This window comes from Lycium barbarum, chromosome 3 (assembly GCF_019175385.1).
Source record: "Lycium barbarum isolate Lr01 chromosome 3, ASM1917538v2, whole genome shotgun sequence".
Taxonomy (NCBI): Eukaryota; Viridiplantae; Streptophyta; class Magnoliopsida; order Solanales; family Solanaceae; genus Lycium; species Lycium barbarum.
Window position 1 is genome coordinate 48,100,717 of NC_083339.1, and position 10,760 is coordinate 48,111,476.

General features: G+C 40.2%; 1 pseudogene; it reads right to left on the reverse strand.

Annotated features, from left to right (window-relative positions):
- Positions 1–2,426: 2,426 nt before the first annotated feature.
- On the reverse strand, positions 2,427–3,262 carry LOC132630790 (uncharacterized; annotated as a pseudogene).
- Between the last annotated feature and the right edge of the window lie 7,498 nt (positions 3,263–10,760).

Consider the following 10,760-nt stretch of genomic DNA (forward strand, 5'->3'; position numbering starts at 1 on the left):
GGAGTAAGTCTCTTATTTATTCCAAGATAATTTCACATTGAGACAATTCAATTAATCTTCATTAACACAAAATGTAGGGAATACACGAGAGAGATTGAAAGTCAAGGATCAATGATAGCTCATAGGATGCATAACAATGAATTTCTTGATTGGTTTCGTGCACGTGTAGGTGTTTATTTAAATGACACTTTTACTATTAGTGTAATTATCCCAAGGTGTTATATTGGTCATAATAGTGTTGTTTGTTTCTGTAGATATTTGTGTTATCTGCACAAGGATGCGCAAATGATGATCTCATAAGCTTAGCTGTCAGTCCTGACCCATTGGTTCATCGATATTCAACATTTATGGTGAATGGATTTAGATTTCAAACAAAAGAGCTTGTGAGAAAAACACAAAACAGTGGAGTTCTTGTTAGAGGAGATGATTCAGACCCTAATAAGGAGTATTATGGTGTATTTGAGGACATTTATGAGTTTTCTTATGTGGGGAACAGGAAAGTTTACCTATTCAAGTGTCATTGGTGGGATGTGGCTCGCCTAGGAAGAGGATATAAGATTGACAAATATGGTTTTACAAGTGTGAATACTCATTGTGCCTTGAATACAAATGAGCCATTTGTGTTGGCGTCTCAGTCCGAGCAAGTCTTTTACTTGAATGAAATGGTCAATAAAAATTGGCTTGTTGTTGTAAAGACAAATCCTCGCGACCTTTTCAATATTCCTGAAGTTGAAGATGAAGCATTACTTAACGAAGAAGTTTATCAACAAGAGGAAGTTGAATGTAATATTTTGCGTACCAATGACCAAGAAACTGAGATTGAGGTGTCTTTACATAGGGATGATATTGAACCACAAACTGTTTTGCGTACCAATGACCAAGGAAATGAGGAAGATGATTTCATTAATGACAATGATATAGATGTATCCGAGAATGAAGAAGACGAAGAAGAGTTACTTGATGATAATGATGGAGAGGACAGTGATACATCCTCTTGAAGATAAAGAAGCAGAAACTGATGATATAGATGACAACATCTTGTTCTGAGAAGTTCTCTGTATTTTTGTTCCTATTAGGCTAACATGAAACTAAAAACCAAGATGTTTGTAGCTTTACTTTTATAGATAGAATCAGTGTTTAAGTAAAACTAGTGGTTTACTCTTAACATTTTCATCAATGAAGGTACAGTTGTGAGCAAAATGTCCCACATTTTTATAAATGATTGATTTAATATTTTGCTTAATGAATTGATATTTTCTCCAACATATAAATATATATTTTATCATCTTTAATTTCTGATTATGATACTTATCCTTTTTAAATCTGATGTTGCAGGAAATGAGAGGAACTGGACGAGGTAAAAGCGGGAGAGGCGGGACGGGCTGTGGACGTGGAAATTTTCGAGGACGTGGAAATTCTGGAACGACGTCTCAACCACAAATACAATCAATAGGGATTAACGAGGTACCTTTGGAGATAGGACAATCAAGTAACCAAAGTCAAGGAACTCTACAGCCCGGACAAATATCATGTAACCCTCTCCAAAGAACATCTCCAGAGACACAATCATCAAGGAATCTAGAAGAAAATGCATGCCCCTCTCCAGAGGCTGAAAATGGTGCAGGTTAGTTCTCTATTATAGTCCCCTTCGTAAAAGGAGAATGACCTATTGTAAATCCTCCTTTAGGGTAGAGGGGGCTTGGAGAATGACCTTTGATTAATGGCAAGTGCATCTACGGACTTTAACCGTTAGAGCCAGTAACTGTATAAAGAACTGGGGGTTTAAGACACATACATACATGCGTGGTTTCTCTCAGGGTTTTATATTTTCCCACGAACAAAGACATTCATCATCACATACCAATTATTATGGGGTATACTTATTTTCCTGATCCTTTTCAAATGCTTATTTCTTCTTAGAATTATCCCTTAAATTTTCTGATCTTGAATTGTTTTGTTGCTCTATGGGATTCTTTTTTCATGGTGATTCTTGGATATGAATGTAGACGTAAATTTGGTCGCTCTAAGGTGGGGTTGTTCATTTTTGTTTGATTTGTTTCTTAAATTGATAAGGTTACAATCTTTGCCTAAGAACTTGGTTTGCTTGGAGAGAAAAATCTCGCTAAGATTAAAGAAACCGTTTATTTTGAGAATGACTTGGTAAATTTTCAGGGTTTGTGTTTTTTATAAGGTTTCTCTGAGACCAGCAGAGCATTCTTTGGATTCTTAACTGTCAACCTTTTACCTTTCGTTTGAATTCGGAACATCTTGTCGTGAACCTTTATTTTTCTGTCCTCATTTCTTGGATCCAAAAGCACATAACTGAAAAGCATTACAAGCCATCAAGAGCATGTGTTATTAGGTTTTCTTACCCAAAGGGAATGCAGAAACGAGCTAGAACCAAATTAAGTATTCAAAATGTACATATTTCACAGAAAGTTAAACTGGTTACATTAAATTAACAAAGTGCCAGCATCTACAGATCACCAAAGTTAGAAGAAACTTCAAAGTGAGTGCAGAGTTGACATATACACATGCACAAAATCTGACAGCCACATTAGCATAAGGCCAAGACTGAATCCATTCTTTAGCCCAACAAATAAATGAGCACAAGAAAACCAACAAGTAAGAACATAAACTTGAGATTGCTATCTGCTTGTACTTGGGCTGTGTCTCGAGCATTACGAACATGTGGCCCGTGATATGCAAGAGTATATCCAAAAGGGTAATTTGATGTGGTAGGATACGCTGTAGCAGTTTCAGGTTGAGGAGCAGTTTCAGGTCCTCTATGATTATGAAAATTATTTGGATCAGGTTGACGAGCAGTTTCAGGTCGTTGTCCTGCAGGTCTATTAGGAATTTCAAGGCCGGGGATTGGTTTTGATCTGGGATCAGTAGAAGTCCTTCCTCTGCCATAAAGAGGAACTAATTTCTTCTCTTGAATAAGGGCTTTACAAACAGGGCATTCATGGCACTGTGAGTGAAGACGTAACCATCTATGAAGGCATGGCCAACAGTAGAGGTGACCACAGAGAGTCACAATGGAATCTTAGGCTAATTCAAAACAGATGTTGCATTCAAAATCATGTTCGTCATCATAGTCCCCCTTCATAAAAGGAGACATGTATATGCTAATAGTAACTTTTCTCATTAAATGTCTGCTACACTTGATCCAGTCGAACCATACTTCAGAACCTGAATGTCTCCCTGTAATGTCATATGATTTAAAATCTGCATTGTAGAAAATCTTATATTCCCCCATATCTATTGAAATTCCGGCCAGAGCTGCCGGATAAATTCACTCTCTTTGTTAGTTAAGACTCTTTGTAGCCGATATATATTAAAATCAGTAGTGATGATATATTTTTTTTTGCTTTGCAATTTCTCGCATCAATAAAAAGAGAGGAAGGGGAAAATATAAATCTAAAACAGTAGATATAAAAACTAAGTATGGAGGAAAAATCACAATAATGATTCCAGATGACATTGATAGAGCTGTGGGTTCCGGGGCTAGAGATATTGTTAATTACTCTGGTTTGATCATGAGGACCTATATCTTGTTCCGAGAGGGAAAATGGCAAAAGATTGTTTTGAAATACGGAGAAGCAATGTGGTTATAGGTCAAGGTAACAAATTACTGTCAATATTATATTTCCTTTAGATTCATGATTTAGTCATATGATTATTATATCAAATATAATGTTACAATATGTTCAGAACAAATTTGAAGTTTGTGGCGGGCTGCGAGAGCATAAGTTGCAAGACTTTGTTATAAGTAGTATGCAAAGGCTTTTTAGAGCATGGAAAGCTCGATTGCACACTGATTACCTTCGTTATTCTACTGATGAAGACAGATTGTCTCATCGACCTGAGGATGTTCAGTTGGAGGACTGGAAATACCTAGTAAAGTATTTTGGAAGTGAGGAATTCAAGGTAACTTAATAACCAGTATTTTGGAAGTTAGGAAATACAAAGTGTGTTTACTCTTTGAATAAAGTTATCCTGAACTCTTGACTTATTGCAGGTTGTCAGTGAGAGAAACAAAAGAAATAGGGCAAAGCAAATAACTAAGCATGCTTGTGGTACAAGGTCTTTTGCAGAAGTAGAAGAATCTACGGTGAAAATACTATTGTTCCCCTATTATAACATATAATGCTTTGTTATTTATATATTTATCTGCTTATAAATTTTCCCTATAAAACTATTGTCACGACCCAACCCCGTAGGCCATGACTAGTGCCCGATCTGGGCACTCGAACACATTCTAGTATATGGCAGAAGCCGACAAAGCTTTATTTCAAATTTAGCTAATTTTTAGAAAAATTTCAGCAGAGTTTCCGTTGTTTTACGGACTATCCCATATATCCTGCACGCAGAAAATACCAACAAAGGCCACACAGGGCCAACAAAGCAACATCTAAATATATGCGGACCGGCCGCCGCGGCGAATGGGATCGCCCAAACACAACATAAGCACCCAACTGTACAGAAAGATCCCGACCCACAACATGTCCACAGACCTCTAACAAACTGACAGAATCATATGACGGGACAGGGCCCCGCCGTACCCATGAACGAGAATATACATATATAGAAGTGACAGACTATACCAAAAGATGGCTCTGAATGAAAGAGCGCCCCAAGAATAGCAGAATGAGATCCTAAGCAGACGGGTTAGCAAACCTGTCGTCGGTACCTGCGCGGCATGAAAACGCAGCCCCCGAAGAAAGGGGGTCAGTACGAAATATGTACTGAATATGTAAAGCCTGAGCTGCAGAAACAAAATCATAACTGGTGCAGAACATACAGAAAGTAAACGGAAAATCCAAAGTATTAGATACATATATCCAAAACATGCAGAGTGTGTACAGAACATATGTCATATCAAATCCGGCCCCTGCCAAGGGACTCGGCAGACAGAACGTGGCCACCCTCCCGACGCTGGTGCCACAACACAGAAGAATCAGAATAGGGGCATAACCCCGTAACATAATATGTCATATCAGATGGCCATAGTAAATCATATCAGAACAAACGTACATGGCACAGCATACTCCACAAACCCATGTACGCGTATACCTGCCCCCTCACATCGAGGCACGGCGAACAATGCAGGGGATTACGCTTGACAACATATCCTGGCCCAGGCTCAGTGTGGGAAACATTGGGGCATCCACGAATAGAGTCGTGAGAAACTAATGCAAGTAAAATATCATAATGTTGCCATAGACTCAATGAGGCATATCAAAGACAAACCGATTCGATGAAGTCGGAAGGAATCATAGTAAATGAGTTGCGAGTATCGAAACAATTTATCAGACTTAATGAAATATTTAAAACCATATTAGTTAGGTAATTAAAAGGGTAGTCGAAACATTTCTTTCAAAAATCGTTCAAAGAGGGTACTTTAGTACATTAAGGGCAAAACCGGGAATAGCGGGCCCTCCTCGGAACAAGCAAGGCGGTGGGCTCAAATTACGCCCTTTGAGCTTATGGGGTCACCTATAAAGGTTCTACGGACATTCTATAGCTTTTCAAGGAGTTTAGAGAAAGTCTACATACTTTCAGGAAAAGCATATCAAAATGGTTCAATTCTACTGAAGGAAAAACTGAGATTTTCTCTTGCGGATTCCAATGGCCAAGAAGGTCTTTTGAGGCCCGAATCCGATCCTAAAACACTTAGACATGCCAAAAGAAGGATCGGGGTGGCTTTACATACCTTTCAAGCTCCTTACGCCTTTCCAAACACTCTTCCCGTTTCGTCAAAAATCTGCAAATGGTCAAGTTTGCCAATTGTAAGTTATAGATGCTACAATTTCAATTCAACTCTTATTTGCCTATCGAAATTTCGGCAGCACTTCCCCTATACATATAGCACCCCCGAGAATTCAACTCGGCTCACAATCATCAACAACAACCCAAGCAACAATATCAACATCAACAACAAACACTAGAAACACAATATGGCACAACTAGTTCTACTTGCCGACAGAATGCCATAACCTTTACTTTAACCTTAACTTTTAAACTATTCTCAACAATTTCACATTCATTATCAATCTAGATTACCACAACATAGTTTAAAAGCATTTCATATCGTTTCCACAAGATATTCATACGATATACATAATATACAAACTTTCCGCCAAAGTCATAACGCATTCGAAACTTCTAATCTTTGACTTACGTATTCATAACATGATTCCATCTTCCAAATTCATCAATACCCGTCATAATTTGCAACCTAATAACTTCATTTTCATAATGTCGCAAAATCTTACTTAAACGACATAAGTTTTCTACATTCCATTTCAAAGCAAACTCATATCGTTTTACTTTCATTTACATTGCAAGAATCACAATAACACAATTAACACACTAGACGAACTTAATCTATTTCCATTCCACACACCCCATACCACACGGCCAAACACCCCACTACCAACTACTATCCAATTCATTCAATTTTCATTTCCAAGATGCATTTCATCCCATCCACAACTAGAATATGATATAAATTCAACACCTTACAATTATACACATACATATATATACACGGCCACATGCCTATATACATATCCACTCGGTAAACTTCTATTTTTCCGCACAAACAACTCATGCTCACATACTACAACACAAACAAAACTTCATAACACAATAAAAAGGAATGAATCCTTACCTTTTTCTCTAGTCTCCTTTACTTGAACTAGTGATCAAATTGAGGAACCAAGTGCTTCTTCCTCCAAGACAACTACACCAAGTTGAAGAGGCTACCCAAATTAGTAGGAAAACCACAAAATATGAATTTTTAGAACAAGATTTTTGGTGGCTAATTTGATGGGGTTAGGGCCGAAACCCTCTAGTCTTTGCTCTCTCTTTTGTTTGCTTAATTCTTTCTAGAATTTTCTTGAAGCAAAAGAAGACTTTTCTCCCTTTATCTTAATTAGTCACATGGCCAAGCACATGACTAATTCATGTTGGACTTGGGCCATAACTTGGCCGGCCATGTCCCTTAATGTGGGCCTCAATTCCATTAATTTTTTTGAGCCCAATGACTTGTGAATCAAATTTTGTAATTCCCGAAACTAATTCCCAAAATTCTAAATTTGCCCTTAGTCTTCCTCGACACTTCGATATTAATATTCTTTCATAACAACTCAAGGGTTACATAAATTCAATTATGACCTTACTTCATACAAGTCCAAATTATTTCCAATTTTCCAAAGATGTGAAAACACGGGATATAACATCCTCCCCCCCTTTAGAACATTCGTCCGCGAATGTAAAATTAATCTTATAGGGTTGGAAAATACTTTGGGGGAGTTCATGGTTACAAACAACACCTATGACATACGATTCGCATTGAAATGAAATTAAGTAGGGATTCAAGGTTACCTGTGGGCATAGGGAACAAATGAGGATATTTCTTCTTCATTTCTTCCTCGGACTCCCAGGTCATTTCCTCCCTATTCTCGTTCCGCCACAGTACCTTAACAGAGGCTACATCCTTGTTCCGGAGCTTTCTTATCTGGCGGTCCAAAATGGCTACGGGCTGCTCCTCGTAAGATAACTGCTCCGTCACCTGAATATCATCCGCAGGAAATATCCTGGAGGGATCACCAATGCATTTGCGGAGCATAGACACATGGAATACTGGATGTACCGCTTCCAAATCTGATGGCAGATCTAACTCATAGGCGACAATTCCAATTTTTCTAATAACCTGATAAGGCCCAATATAACGCGGACTAAGCTTACCCTTTCTGCCGAACCGCATTACGCCTTTCATAGGCGATACCTTTAGAAATACCCAATCACCAACCTGGAATTCCAAAGGACGACGCCGTTTATCAGCGTATGATTTCTGTCGACTCTGGGCTGCCAATAGTCGCTCCCGGATAAGTTACACCTTATCAACTGCCTGCTGGACCATATCTGGGCCGATTAATTCTGTCTCGCCAATATCAAACCAGCCAATAGGTGACCTGCATTTCCTACCATATAAAGCCTCGTACGGAGCCATCTGGATGCTGGAATGGTAGCTGTTATTATAAGAAAATTCAATCAATGGCAAGTGATCCTCCCAGCTGCCTCTGAAATCAATAACGCAGGCCCGCAACATATCTTCAAGTGTCTGGATAGTGCGCTCGGCCTGTCCGTCACTCTGAGGATGAAAAGCTGTGCTCAGGCTCAGCTGGGTCCCTAATCCTTCCTGAAAAGATCGCCAGAAGTTCGCTTTGAACTGAGCACCTCTGTTAGTGATAATAAATATAGGAACTCCATGAAGCTTCACTATTTCTTTAATATAAAGCCTAGCATAATCCTCGGCGGAATAAGTAGTCCTGACGGGGAGAAAATGGGCTGATTTTGTCAGCCTATCAACAATAACCCAGATGGAATCATACTTCCGTGGAGTGCGAGGCAACCCTGTAATGAAGTCCATATTAATGATCTCCCACTTCCACGTCGGAATTTCCATTTCCTGCAACAGTCCACCTGGTTTCTGGTGTTCAATCTTGACCAGCTGACAATTGGGACACTGGGCGACGAACTCTGCGATGTCCCGTTTCATGCCATCCCACCAGTATAAGCATCGGAGATCATGGTACATCTTCGTAGACCCAGGATGGACCGAATAGCGAGCATAGTGTGCCTCGCCCATAACCTGCTGCCGTAACCCTGCAATATCAGGTACACACAATCTGCCTCTATATAGTAAGGTCCCGTCCGGTGCAAACTCGAACGGAGTCTTCTCCTTTTCATGGGCTGTGTCTCTGTATCGTGCCAAAACAGGATCTTCATATTGATGCCGCTTGATATCTTCCTTAATAGATGATTCATAAACCCCTCGGACAGAAATCCGCGTACCTCCAGAATCGGCCAGACGAACCCCAAGATTAGCCAACTGATGAATGTCACGTACTATCTCTCTCCTGTCTGGCTGTAAATCTACCAGGCTGCCCATAGATTTCCGGCTAAGCGCATCTGCAACAACATTAGCCTTGCCCGGATGATACAGAATATCCACATCATAGTCTTTCAGGAGCTCCAGCCACCTCCGCTGCCGCAAATTAAGCTCTTTCTGCCTGAAAATATACTGGAGACTCTTATGATCTGTATAGATATCAACATGAACGCCATATAAATAATGTCTCCATATCTTCAGGGCATGGATCACTGCCGCAAGCTCCAGATCGTGAGTAGGATAATTCTTTTCATGCTTTTTCAATTGCCGAGAAGCATAAGCTATAACTCTGCCGTGCTGCATCAATACACAGCCCAATCCCACGCCAGAAGCGTCACAATAAATAACATATCCATCGGGTCCCTCTGGAAGAGTCAGAACTGGGGCTGTAGTCAGCTTCTCTTTCAGCAACTGGAAGCTTCGTTCACAAGCATCAGTCCACTGGAACTTGGCTCCCTTCTGAGTTAGCCTTGTCAAAGGCGCTGAAATCGAAGCAAACTTTTCCACAAAACTTCTGTAATAGCCTGCTAACCCTAGGAAACTACGTACCTCTGTGGGCGTCGTGGGTCTGGGCCAATTTTTCACGGCATCAATCTTCTGTGTATCCACCCGGACACCATCAGCTGCAATAATATGGCCCAGGAATGCCACTGAAGCCAGCCATAATTCACATTTAGAAAATTTTGCATATAATTTCTGATGCCGAAGTACCCCTAATACCGCTCTCAGATGATCTGCGTGCTCTGCCTCGGACCGAGAATAGAGCAGAATGTCATCGATAAATACAATTACGAACATATCCAAGAATGGCCTGAATACCCAGTTCATTAAATCCATGAATACCGCAGGAGCATTAGTCAGCCCAAAAGACATAACCCTGAATTCATAATGCCCATATCTGGTCCGGAATGCTGTCTTAGGAATATCGGCCTCCCGTACCCGTACCTGATGATAGCCAGACCGAAGATCTATCTTCGAGAAATACTTGGCGCCCTGCAACTGATCAAACAAATCGTCAATTCTGGGGAGGGGGTATTTATTCTTTATGGTTACCTTATTCAGCTGTCGATAATCAATACACATACGCAACGACCCGTCTTTCTTACGCACAAATAATACCGGGGCTCCCCAAGGCGAAGTGCTGGGTCTAATGAAGCCTTTTTCTAACAGATCCTTCAACTGCTCTTTCAGTTCTTTCAATTCTTCCGGTGCCATTCTGTACGGGGGAATAGATATCGGCTGAGTATCTGGAAGCAAATCAATAGTAAAATCTATCTCCCGCTCTAGAGGAAGGCCTGGAAGCTCTTCTGGGAACACATCTGGAAATTCATTAACCACGTGAACTGACTGAAGAGTCGGCGTTTCTGCTGTCAAGTCTTGTACCCGAACCAGATGATACAAATAACCCTTTCTGATCATTGTCTTTGCCTTAAGGTATGAAATAAACTTACCTTTCGGCGATGCTGTATTGCCGGCCCATTCTATAACTGGCTCCCCAGGAAACTGGAAACGAACTACCTTATTTTGGCAATCAACATTAGCATAACAGAAGGCTAGCCAGTCCATTCCCATAATAACATCGAACTCGACCATATCTAACTCCACCAGATCTGCCTTAGTGTCACGGCCACATACAATTACAGAACAGTTCTTATATACCTGTTTTGCTACAATAAAGTCCCCAATCAGTGTGGCTACCTCAAACGGCTCTATAGGTTCAGATGTTATACCAATTTTACACGCAACCAGAGGCAAAATATATGACAAGGTCGAACCTGGATCAATTAATGCATAC